The sequence below is a fragment of the Diadema antillarum genome, unplaced genomic scaffold, assembly GCF_040938485.1.
Source record: "Diadema antillarum isolate AM-2024a unplaced genomic scaffold, OU_Dant_1.0 seq00000076_RagTag, whole genome shotgun sequence".
NCBI lineage: Eukaryota > Metazoa > Echinodermata > Echinoidea > Diadematoida > Diadematidae > Diadema > Diadema antillarum.
This window is the reverse complement of record NW_027271170.1, coordinates 930,024-943,704: the sequence shown is the minus strand read 5'-3', so window position 1 is coordinate 943,704 and position 13,681 is coordinate 930,024. Positions and strand designations below refer to the sequence as shown.

At 41.0% G+C, this 13,681-nt stretch overlaps 1 pseudogene; it reads right to left on the bottom strand.

The window, feature by feature from the left end:
- Positions 1–260: 260 nt before the first annotated feature.
- LOC139726036 (uncharacterized) lies at positions 261–7,973 on the bottom strand (annotated as a pseudogene).
- Positions 7,974–13,681: the final 5,708 nt, after the last annotated feature.

Genomic DNA, 13,681 nt, shown 5'->3' with positions numbered 1-13,681 from the left:
CCAGATCAACAGTGTGCTCTTCAGATGACGACTCTAGGTTGCCTGGTGACAGCTCCAGCAGACAAACTGGCGTCCTAGGATGAAGATAGATGTCGCTGTTGCTGAAGTTTACCATCTGGACAGGAACTCTTCCCGAGGAGGGAACCCTTACGAGAGTAGGTAGGAGGACGAGTCCATTTGGTAATGTTGAGGCATCCCTCTCCTCAACAACTGCGACACAAGGTTGTCTAGGCTTATGTGTAGTGCAGTCCACCATAACACTACACCTCCAGTGACAACTGAACATAGCCGCGATAAGGAACTGCCAGACCTTGTGCACCTGTAATAGAGATGAACTCTGAAACGTCAACAATTTCTTCATGAGCGAGGTGCTCATTGAAGAAGGACTCTGTAATCGTGGACACCTGGGCACCAGTGTCCAGCAAACATCTGACGTCCTTCACCCCTCCGAGATTCACGGACACCTCCGGACAGCTTCCCACCGCCTTCTCGAAAACTGCTGAGAACAGCTGAGTAGTGGAACACAGGCCCTAATAATGTCTGATGATAATAATAATTTTAATACCAAGCTAGCACAGAAAATACCAACCACAACAGCAACAACCATCATACAAATACCCCTTCAGCTTTCAAATAAGAACATGAACAGCTGAGTAGTGGAACACAGGCCCTAATGTCTGATGATAATGATAATTTTAATACCAAGCTAGCACACAAAATACCAACCACAACAGCAACAACCATCATAAAAATACCCATTCAGCTTTCAAATAAGAATAAAACAAAAACAGAGAGACAGACAAAAAAGCGCCATGGTGAATATCTTATCAGGCATACAGTGCTACAGGACATGTGAGATAGTTCAGCTCTCACTTACACCAGGCAAGGAGGCAAGTTATTTCACCAAGATTAGGTCCTATAGTAGTCTCCATCATGACCACTCTGTTGTAGATTCGAGCCCTCCTACCTCAATATATCCCCAGCATACAACAAAAAAACATTAAAATAGTGTTTTCATCCCCTGGAGAACTAAAATTGCTCACAAAAATATGTTAGTGGGACCAGAAAAAACATGTCTTGGCGGATGTACGCAAGTTTCCCCAAAAAATATGACAAGAGAACCAACACGAGCGAACAATGAAGTGATACATCAGACTAAAGAAAAACCCCAACATCTGCTGATCTACAGGTGAATTTTGTCAGCACTAGTCAGGATTTACACTTGACATTGCGTCGTAATTTGATTAAGACAAGAACAAAACAATGGCCATTGTTAAACAGTTACATTGTCAAAACTCAACTTCTTCTTGGCCGATTGTCAAAATTTTTGTATCTATCGAGAGCTGAATTCTTAGACTAGCAGGTCCCAAGAGTATATGCCGTGTGAGCCTGCATAAAGAATGTAAAACCCTCATACACGTCCTTGTGAACACACACAAGTCAACTGGGCTGTCCATACCCCTAACAATAGAGGGCCAAATCACCGCGGCCCCGAGGATCGAACATCAAACAGCAGTGATAACGATCAGACTGACCTCGTTACGTAAGAGGTCGTTTACTTGTTGGTTGGGGCACTTATCCCTTGTAATCCTGTGTTGAGTGATAGGGAAAACCCTCAGGGCAGAGTGCCCACTCCTTTTTGTCTCACCTCCCTGGTTTCCTCGACAGCCCAAACTAATTAAGGGCACGGTCTCGGAGTTCAAAGAAATTGAGGTCGGGAGACTCGGTGTTCAGTCGTCGGAGCTCTCGCCGCAACCCCTCATCGTAAACAGTCTCCGCCAGCCGTCCCTTCAGAGTTTCCATCTATCTGCCCTTGTAGGAGCTGTCCAGGAAGCACGTGCGGTCATAGAGGGTCACCAGTTGGAGTGAGCATTCCAGCAGTCCCTCTGCTGGAGCCTGCTGATAGCTGAAGAACTTCTGGAGCAGAACCGGAAGTGAGTCCCCACTCCCGAAAGCCTTCTCCAGAGTAGTGAAGATCTCCTTCACGTCCTCGGCTACAGCATCACCACGGCCAAGGATCTCCTTGTGGGCGTTCCCTCCTAGGTGATCACGGACGAAAGCAGCCTGCTCTGAAGTACCCGAGTTCCTGACAGCAAGATGGCTCTTCATATCTATGATCCAGTCCTGGACGGTCGGATCTCCTGGTTTAACCGGCTTCCCCTTAAAGACTTCCAGCCGCCTTCCTTGTGTCAGGAAAATGGGTTGGATGCCGGTAATTGTGCTTGCTGAGGCAGGGACCTTGGTGTCATCTCGTCCTCCTGCAAGCTTGGCTTCCAGCTCTGCCACCTTCTCCTTTAGGGCGTCGATCTCCGATTTCTCAATTTTCTCCAGCAAAGGAGCAGGTAGGTGAACAGTGATCTGCGAATCCTGTCCGTGACGCCATTTTTTTTTTTTTTTTTGTAACGGCAACAAATGGAGCCGGGACTCGCAATGTTGGTTACTGGTGTTCGTTTTTATTCGCAGGTTCTGATCGTCAAAACCGAACCCAAGCCCTGAAAGATGTAAACATTATGTACAAAGGATAATGAGTACATTTGTATTGAATACATGAATGAATATTTGACATTTATATAGCATCGTTATACATTGTTGATATAATTACTGCAACTTGTAATTGGCACATAATCGTTGATTATATAGACATTTCAACAGTGAATGGTTATTTCTGATAGTTCATGCTATGCTCATTGAGTCTCGTTTCAATTGCATGGTTATAGCTATTCCATTACAGATACATAGTTACAAAAGCAAATATCTAATTTGCATTAGGTTTCTCTCTAATACCCCTTTCCCGCTGAAGAAAATCTTCCCCGGGGGCACCTGGGGGCACCCGGGGAACCCCGCAGTGTGAAAGGTCACTCGGTTGAAACCTAGGGGAAGCCTAGGTGAAACACCGATGAAATTTTGGGCAATTTTTACCCGAGAAGCGTCCTGGGTAAACACCGATAGTTCAACGGGAAATCACCCGGTGGTTCACCGAGAGCGCCCAGCGTGAAAGGTTGTCTCGGTGAAACACCGGGGAAAATATGCAGATTATGTCAAAGGTCATGTTTTGTTTCTGGTCATTCACACGTTTTCAGCTAGCTAGCGCGCACTCGACCTCCCAAATCCACACGTACAGGGTACATGGGTACTAGTAATTCGTGTTTGTAAACATACACACGACACTACATAGTATGTCGTTTCGTGTGCAATGTAGCGTTCACAGTGCGACGGCATTGTTTTGCATCGTGCTGTGCATTGTATTGTTTAATTAGCACGCCGTGTATACAAAGTTGATATAGGTTTACAGTGCACTTGATCGATTTGATGCTTCCTCCTTCTTCGTCTTCCTCTAGTGTCTAGCTCTTAACTCTTCCAGTAAAGTCTGATACAGTCCGCCTCTTGCTTGATTTTTCATATTTTGTGCTTTTCTCGTCAAGTGCTGTATTTACAGTGTGCAGGAGAAATCCGTTGACGTTTCGTGCTCTTGAAATTTGAGGGAATTTTGCAAATGGCTGGAGCGTGGAATTTTCGCGTGCATTTTGATTTCGTGAATTTCGCGAGCGCCGAGATTCGCGAAATTAAAATGCACGCAAAGGTTCTTGTCTACACTATGTGCATGGAATGCCAGTGGTAGTTCGCGAAAATTTCATGCCGCAAAAAAGGCCGTCGGCTCCAATTCGCGAAAAATTCATGCCGCGAATATATCATGTTTTACAGTACTTCAATTACGTAGCGAGGCAGCAGTGAACGAAGAACTGAGCGGGACGTCGGCTGACGCTGCCGCGTACGAGTCCCTCCTCCGAAAACTTGCTGAACATGGGATCGAAAAAAACAAATCGCAGATGCACAATAAACTCAAGTACATAAGATCACCCACGTTGCGAGCAGAAAACCCGTCTAGGGGAAAGTTTCACCGAGAGCAGTGTGAAACGACGGCACTGAAACTTTCACCGAGAGGTTCCCCGGTGAATTCACCGGGGAACCTCTCGGTGGTTCACCGAGACGGCCAGCGGGAAAGGGGTATAATACCCCTTTCCCGCTGAAGACCCCTTTCCCGCTGAAGAAAATCTTCCCCGGGGGCACCTGGGGGCACCCGGGGAACCCCGCAGTGTGAAAGGTCACTCGGTTGAAACCTAGGGGAAGCCTAGGTGAAACACCGATGAAATATTGGGCAATTTTTACCCGAGAAGCGTCCTGGGTAAACACCGATAGTTCAACGGGAAATCACCCGGTGGTTCACCGAGAGCGCCCAGCGTGAAAGGTTGTCTCGGTGAAACACAGGGGAAAATATGCAGATTATTGTCAAAGGTCATGTTTTGTTTCTGGTCACGCACACGTTTTCAGCTAGCTAGCGCGCACTCGACCTCCCAAATCCACACGTACAGGGTACTAGTAATTCGTGTTTGTAAACATACACACGACACTACATAGTATGTCGTTTCGTGTGCAATGTGGCGTTCACAGTGCTACGGCATTGTTTTGCATCGTCCTGTACTGTGCCTTGTATTGTTTAATTAGCAAGCCGTGTATACAAAGCTGATTAGGTGTACTTCCTCCTTCTTCGTCTTCCTCTAGTGTCTAGCTCTTAACTCTTCCAGTAAAGTCTGATACAGTCCGCCTCTTGCTTGATTTTTTCGTATTTTGTGCTTTTCTCGTCAAGTGCTGGGTTTACAGTGTGCAGGAGAAATCCGTTGACGTTTTGTGCTGTTGAAATTTGAGGGAATTTTGCAAATGGCTGGAGCGTGGACCAAAGACGAAGAGAGACTGTTACTTCAATTACGTAGCGAGGCAGCAGTGGACGAAGAACTGAGCGGGACGTCGGCTGACGCTGCCGCGTACGAGTCCCTCCTCTGAAAACTTGCTGAACATGGGATCGAAAAAACCAAATCGTAGATGCACAACAAACTCAAGTACATAAGATCACCTACGTTGCGAGCAGAAAACCCGTCTAGGGGAAAGTTTCAAAGAGAGCAGTGTGAAACGACGGCACTGAAAACTTTCACCGAGAGGTTCCCCGGTGAATTTACCGGGACGGGCAGCGGGAAGAGACGGGCAGCGGGAAGGGGGTATAAAGTTAAGTTTATGTCGGAAGTACTGGCACAGACTCCAATGTGAAAGCGTTTGCATTGGCTTCACTATAGCTCTAGTGTTCTCTAACAGGTGTTCCCATGTGAAAGCTCCTAGGTCGTAAATGTGTCAAGAATGCTCTCTCACTGACCAGAGAGGATTGAATGACCTTAGGTCCAAAGTCCGCTCACTAGGTTAAAGTGAATTTGCTCTATTTTCTAGAATCTTGACGTCAATGTGTTTCTTGCTCAAATGAACTTTCCTACAATGCTCTTGAATTCATATACGTCTTGCTAACTAACTTGAGCAAGTAATCATATCACGATAATGTATCTAAGCAAACTAATTAGCACATGTACTTAGCAGATACCACATATAAAGGAGTTAGCATGATTGCAACTCAATCCAGCAAAGGAAAGATTGATATCCCAATATCCTCTTATACAACTTAACATAATAAAGCAAGATTCAATATGCTCAAAGAACTAAAAGTATGCATTCAATACTGGACATATAAGTTCTCTATAGACTTGGGCCTATACTGCTAAACTCTCATAAAACAATCATCTTCAATAGGCAAGATATGGAAATAAACGAGTGAAGAAGAGTGGAGAAGAAGAAGAAGAAGAAGAGAGAGAGAGGGGGTCTCCTAGTGCATACACCATTATGACTAGAATAGTACATTCACGAGTGTTTACTCCACAATATAATCACGCACATACAAAATGGCATCGATCAAGATGTGAAAGCAGCAATGAACATACATCTTCAGATTGTCAAGTCTATACCTTTTAACCAGCTGTCTAACAAGTTCTTCTTCTTTATCAACTCAACTTAACTTGAATGTCCACTCACATAATGTAGGAGCTCGATAACCGATAAACAATGTCATATCAACCAATCTGAGTCTGAGGCAGGTTTGAGCCATACGTTTCAGAAGTCAGATATTTATGAACGACAATGAAATCTCATGATGTGCCCATGCACATTCGCATCACTCTGTTCAATATAACAGAGGATCCCTATTTCAACTCAATTTGAAATAGCAACAATGTTATCACTGATCTATAGCGCAAGTAGCAGCTCATAGATAATCCTAACACTATCTGGACAACATACTAGACTCAAACTAGACTTTACAGTTTAAGTTTGACAAAGAAGATAACTTACCCCTGCCGGAGACAAAGATAGCTGACTCTCACGAATTCTGCTCACAATATGTCTCGATGCTTTCCCGTTGTCAAAGATTCCAATATGAAGTGAGGAGAGGAAAACTTTCTCTATTTATTGGGTTTAGGACCATTCCCAAAGATATATTTTAACTTTAAATTCCAATCCACCGACGCACAGTTCTACGTCACTTTTACTGCCACTTTGTTTGGGTGGGGGCTATGTCTGGCTATGAGGTCATAGCTTGACCCAAGGAGGGCCGCAGAGAGTGGACATTATGCCCAAATTTGGCAAATAAAAGTGGAGAATGGGACCGGAAGGATTGGACTTCCTGAATGACGCAGGGTGACTCATTTTCAAAAAAAAAAATGTATTTTTATGTTACTTTTTGTTCAGAATTTTTGCATCTCAGAAATCGTTCTTTCTCTTTGTTTTGACAAAAACCACAATTAGGCCATGGGGTGAGCTGGTTTTTTCGCTTGTTTCGTTCCGACAACTGCGGCACTAAAATTTCTCCACAGCTACGTGTAAACAAATAACCAAAAAGGCTACAGGAAAAAGTTCGACACAAACCCTCCTGTAGTATTTTGGTAATTTAGGGGGAAACAGTGAACTTTTTTGTCACTGAGGAGCTGAATATGTACACTTTGCCGTGTACGATATTCATTCGCGAACGATCATGTGATGTATGTTATCCAATCCGAATCGAGAATTATCGTTTACGAGTCAAAATGGCCGCCCCCTGTGAGCCTGTCGACGCGTCTACGTCGTCTGCTCTGCCGAAACTTTTAAGATGCGTTATTATGCATGTAACATCGATGAAGTTTGAAAATTTCACGGCCATGACAAACCTAACATAGACGAAACCTATTTTGTGTGCCAAAGAGTGGATCAAATTGAGTGGGGGAGACCGTGAAATCGCAGACCAGAACGAAGTGATTCAGCTGCTCGGGGGACTGACTGCAACCTACGTAGGATAATTTACAGGTTAGTTTACGTGCGTACAGTCGTAGCAGTCGACACTGCAGTGCAGTCTCTCTCATGTTATATGCGTAATGTTAATGACCATGATGACTACAAGTACAACGTTAGCTATGTTATGAACGTTGCTTGTGTATGTTATAATGGGCGCTAATGCAGTAGCTTAGCCATTAGCATGTCTGTTACATTTTAGATAAATTATCTTGAATTTCACCTTGGCATGGCATAGCGCCGTTATAATGTAGCCTAGATGTAATTTTACATGTTGTTCTATGTACAGCCCAGGTTAGGTTGATGTGGCTGATCGGTGATATTGTTTTGTAAAAATCTTGACACACAGGACTGGATTGAAAAAGGTCTAAACTGCATGTAAATTTATATTTTCATGGCCATGGAGTATTAATATTAAAAATCCATCCTGTTTCTCTCACCCCGAAATTGGCGAATCCCCCCTCAAAACACACATTTAGCATCTCATTACATTAACTTATTAATTGATAATTTTCGTATCCAGCTGACTGGCGCTGCGCTTGGATCCGTCCCGTACGAAACGCAAGAGCGGAACTTTTCTGATAAATTTACACTTATGCGTCAAAGAAGTTAGCGCTATCACTTGATGCAACTCCTTGATATTATGTCTCAAGCTATTTCTGGTGCTCTTTGTAACACTTCATCGGATTTGACTAGAAGCATTTCATTTAGACGGTTCGTCGCGACTTGTTGATGAAGTAGTAGCCAAGCCCGCCTGGCAGCAGCGGACCCGCCCACATACCTCCACGCACAGACCTTTCGACACGCAGGGAGCTGTCGGGGAGTTCACGGGGCCGACTCGTGTTTGCAGCTCCGCACCTACGGAAGACAGGACCCTTGACCAAAGGATTGACCACTGGAAGCCTGAACTCGCCAGTGCATTGCCAACGCTCTATAGCTCAACAGCAAACAGCAGATCAAATTCGGTGAATGGGGCCTGAATGCTGAAAGTTGTCATATAATTAAGGCAGCCAGAGATCAAGCGCTGAGATTGCTTGAGATTGGAGGCATGTGACAAGTGGGTTTGGCGTTTCTGGCATCAGTCTCTAACACATTTCTGAGCTGAGAGAGAAAAAGTGTTGGCTTGATATCGGAGGATTCGTCTTGCTGGAGTAACTGTAAGCAAGCTGAGACTGTGTAGCAAAAGTTTGAAATCATAACACTGTCTGGAAAGGCAAAAAAAGAACCATTTCTGCTGGAATCAAATTGCGAGACACACTCGACGGAATGCAAGCCGACACATGGGCAAAGCGGACCCGCAGCTCACGGGAACAGAAGCGAGATCCCGATGCTGATGAAAAGTCAGCTGGTCAGCCGCCTGTGACCAGCCACAATAGGCCGCCGGACAGTGAAGACAAAGACTTCAGCCTTGCTCTTGTGGAGAAAATAAAGGAGGCATTACTCTCCGAAACTGTCATGGCCGCCCTCGTGGAAGCTATCACAGGATCAATCACTGAGGATATCAGACAGCATGTCTACGAATCCATCCGCATGGACCTAGACAAAACCACTGGACAAGTCGAAAGTCTTTCCGCACAAGTGACAAGTCTCCAGAAGCAACTGGAAAAAGTCAACGAGGAGCTTGATGAACACGAACAGTACAGCAGAAGAAATTGTTTGCGATTCTACGGCCTGCCAGAGGACCAGAGCGAAAATACAGACAAAGTCATCACCGGCTTCGTAAAGAATGAGTTGGGTATTGACCTGACGCACAACGACATCGACCGCAGTCACCGACTGGCTCGTCGAAACCCTACCCATGGCAGTTCGACGACTGAAGACCACCGGAAACCAAGATGCGTGATCGTCAAGTTTGCCAGGTACAATATACGCCAGGCCATCTTCAAAGCCAAGGTCAAGCTAAAAGGAAAGCCATTCTTCATCCACGAGTCGCTGACAAGCTTCAGACAGGACCTCATGTACAAGACGCAGAAACACTCCAACGTCAGCAGGACCTGGAGTCAGGATGGGAGGATCACAGCCCTGACGAAAAGCGGAAAAAAGGTGGTCATACGACGTGAAAGTGACATCGAACGACTGTAAGTGCATTGACTGACCCCAGAATACTTATCTATTGATTATTCATCACAATACCCATACGTTCTCCATGTGTATTGTGTCAACGACCTGTGCGAAAAAATCAGGTTTCTCTGTTTTGTTCTTCGTGCAAAAAATGGTACCACAAAAATTGTACAAGCGAAAATTCATTTAAACAGAATTGTGATTGGATGTGCGAACGATGCCTCTTGTCAGAACTTCCGTTTTCGTCCAGTGCAGATAATTCTGCTGATGTTAGTGTTATTACCAATGAAAACAATGATAGAGATCAGGCCATACTTGCAACCCCAGATCCTGTAATATATAGAGAAAATCACTCATATTCAACTTTTGAAGAGACACACAAGTTAATCAAAAGTAAGAATGGTATTCACTTTGTTCATCTAAACGTCTGTTCATTGTACAAATGTATAGACGAGTTAAGAAGTATGTTTATTTGTAGCAGTTTTGACATATTAACCTTTAGTGAAACGATGTTAGATGAATCCATCATAGATGAGTGTGTGAATATTGACGGTTACTCTATTATACGAAAAGACAGAAATAGAAAAGGGGGAGGGGTTATAACTTACGTAAAACATGGTATTGATTATAAAGTAAGAAATGAGTTGAGTGATAATGATTTAGAATTAATTGTTCTGCAGGTTAATCCCAATAAACAAAAACCTTTCTTTTTATGCAACTGGTACAGACCTCCCAATTCCCCAATAGAAGTTTTTGATAAGGCTCAAAGAGTATTACAGGACATAGAATTAACTGGCCTTGAGGTAGTGCTATTGGGAGATCTGAACTGCGATATTATGAAACCCATGCGAAGTTATCATGCAAAGCGCTTATTGTCACTGGCTGAAAGCTTCCACATGAAACAACTTATATCAAAACCAACTAGAATAACAAATTCCTCGTCAAGCACAATCGATTTAATTTTAACTTCAAATCAAGAAAAAGTGACTTATGCTGATGTAGTACAAATAAGTCTAAGCGACCATTATATGATTGTAGCTTCCTATGGAAGTAACCAGTCAAAGGTCTATGAACATAAGTATGTCACCTCACGAGATCTTAAAAAGATCATTGTAGAAAATTTTGAAAGAGACTTGTTCAATGAGTCGTGGAACGAAGTTTATTGTGAAAATGACGTTGAAAAATCATACTCTTCCTTTGTTTCAACTCTTAAGAACATAATTGATAAGCATGCCCCCCTTAAAACAAAAAGAGTAAAGCAAAAGAATGTTCAGTGGATTGATAAAGAGATAAGAGATATGATGAGACAAAGAGATAAGCAGAAAAAGAAAGCTAGAATGACAGGAAATGAAGAAGATTGGAAGATATATCAGAAATTGAGAAATAAAGTAACATTATTAATACGAAATGCAAAAAAAGCATATGTCAAAAATAAGATTCATGAAAATGCTGGAGATAGTAGAGGGACGTGGAAAGCCTTACGTTGTATCATCCCCAGTAAACAAAGTAATACTAATGTTAATAGTATTAGAAACAATGGCAGGGTTATCCATGATAAGCAGGAAATATCTAATACATTCAATCAGTATTTTGTCAGTGCAGCTGGTAAATTAAAGAAAGAATGTAATTTTACTGGCAATTATTCATCATTTTTACTGAACAAAGTAAAAACAAAATTTTCATTTAAGAGAGTTACAGAAGAGGATGTTAACAAGGTTTTGAAAAATATTCCCGGTAACAAGGCCACAGGATTAGATGAATTACCAGCCAAACTCATCAAAATGGCAACCCCTTTCATAGTCTCTCCCCTGACCCATGTAATAAATTTGTCTCTCTCAAGTGGTATTATTCCGCAGGAATGGACGGCAGCAATAGTTATACCGGTATTTAAGAGTGGGGACACTATGGAACCTTCTAACTATCGACCCATTTCGATACTCCCTGTGTTGTCAAAAGTGATTGAACGAATTGTACACGACCAAGTCGTAAACTATCTCAATCAGTATTGTTTGTTTTTTAAAGGTCAATCGGGATTTCGTAAAAATCATTCAACCGCCTCCGCCCGCCTTAACCTAACCGACGATCTTTTTTCTAGTATGGACAATGGCCTGATCACTGCTTTCGTAGCTTTAGATCTGAAAAAAGCTTTTGACACAGTGGACCATTCCCTCCTTTTAAAAAAGCTAAGCTGGTATGGGTTTGATGCTACTTGTATAGACTGGTTTAATGATTATCTGTGTAAAAGAACGCAAGTAACGAGAGTAAACGGGTCAATCTCCTCACCCGACACAGTTGAATGCGGAGTCCCACAAGGGTCCATTATCGGACCCCTCCTATTCTTGCTCTTTATAAACGATTTGCCAAACGCAATAAAGCATTGTTCTGTATCGCTCTATGCTGACGATACTTGTCTTTACTTATCCTCCAATAACCCTCAAACAATAGCAGATAGGGTAAACGATGATCTTGAATCTGTGGCGCTTTGGCTGGATGCAAATAAACTTATGTTGAATGTAAATAAAACAGAATATATGATTATGGGCTCCAAGAAAAAAACCAAACAATTTCACAACTCTAATTTTCAACTACTTATTGGTAATACACCAGTGAGAGAGGTCTTCAGCTGTAAATATCTAGGAGTCATTCTAGACCCAAGCCTAAATTGGAAGCTGCATATAGATTATATTCACACCAAAATCATTCGTAATCTATTTCTTTTCCGCAAAGCTAGACCGTATATAGAATATCACGTCGCAAAAATGTTATATTTCTCTATAATCCAATCGCATTTCGATTACTGCTCTATCGTATAGAACAATGCAAACAAGTGCAATCTAGACAAACTTCGAGTCCTACAAAATAGAGCAGTACGAATTTTAAACAAAGCGTGTCCCTACAAACGAACATATGAGTTATATGATGAGACCAAAATATTATCTATTGATAATCGCTGGAAGATAGGAAATCTGACTATGTTATTTAAAGTACTTCATAATATGACCCCTTTTTATTTGTCAACGAGGATTAAACTACGAAGTAATTCATATAATATAAGAAATAGTTTTTTAAAATTACAATTACCTAAACCTAAAACAGAGTTTTTAAAGCGAAGTTTTTTTTACAGCAGCATTAAGTTATTTAATTCTTTATCTCAAGAAATACGGAGCATAAAGAATGTCAACTCCTTTACTCGCTCTTTCAGAAGTTTAACTTTTTAGATAACTTATTCAGAAAGCTGAAGAGATGATTGTGTTATTTGTTATTTGTAACTTGTTCTCAGGTTAAGGTAAGGAAACCCCACTAGCGTTCACTTTGTAGTTGCTGAACTCAAAGTTGTTCTATTACTAACTTCTTATGATTTTTTCCTCTGTGTACTTTACAATTTCACATTTGTTTCAGTCAAATTGTTTGCTTGTTTGTTTGTTATTGTTTGTACTTCGCATGTTTCACAAATTATGAAATTTTGGTTAACCACGTTAAATCACCATACTGTCATTGAAAAATAGATCTATCTTGTGTTCTAGTTGTAATTATATTGTGTAATGCTTTTGCAAATCCTTTTGATTGTTTATTTTATGTATTTTCTTGCCTTTAATGAATTTTACCAACCATTTGTATTACCATGCTGACCTAATATTGTTTATACTTCTTTTATATACTATGTAACTAAATTTTGTCTTAAAAACCGTACCCGTTCATTTATGACTCATGTTTTTTACTTGAATACTCATCAAATTAAGAACTTATTTTTATCATTCCTAACAACGAAGTTGGTTTTAACCTGAAAGTATTATTTAATTCAATTGCATGATTCGATATTGATCCATATAGTCTTTTTATTTATCATTATTTTATATTTTATATTTTATACTGTTTAAACCATTTCTTTTTGATTTTGTAGACATATTTGATCTTTAATTTGTAAAACATTTTATATTTAATTTCATATGTTTTGAATATTATTCATATTTCACATCGTTCATTTAATTTGTTAATTATATATTCTAAATTGATTTGTAATTGATTTTACCCTTAATAAATATGATTTAATTCAATAAGATGATTCAGTACATGTATAGATTTTAAAATTTCTTTTCAGTTATAGTTTTATTTATCGTTTTTGTATTTCTTAAATCTGTTAGATTGTTATAACCATATTTGATTAACAATTGGCAAACTATTGTATGATTCATTTCTTTATTTTAATGTTTCAGACTTTATTTTTACATTTATTTTGTCTAATCTATTTGTTAATTTCTTTGTTTTCATTTGACCTCTGTACGAAATCTTATACATCTTGTTTTTTCCCACTTTGCTGTTATGTATAGAGTTATCATACGTTTGTATTTGTTCATTGTTTTGTATACGTTGTATTTTTACATGTATGTGGACCCCTTTGGAAATCAGTCTTGAGCTGAAAGGGCTA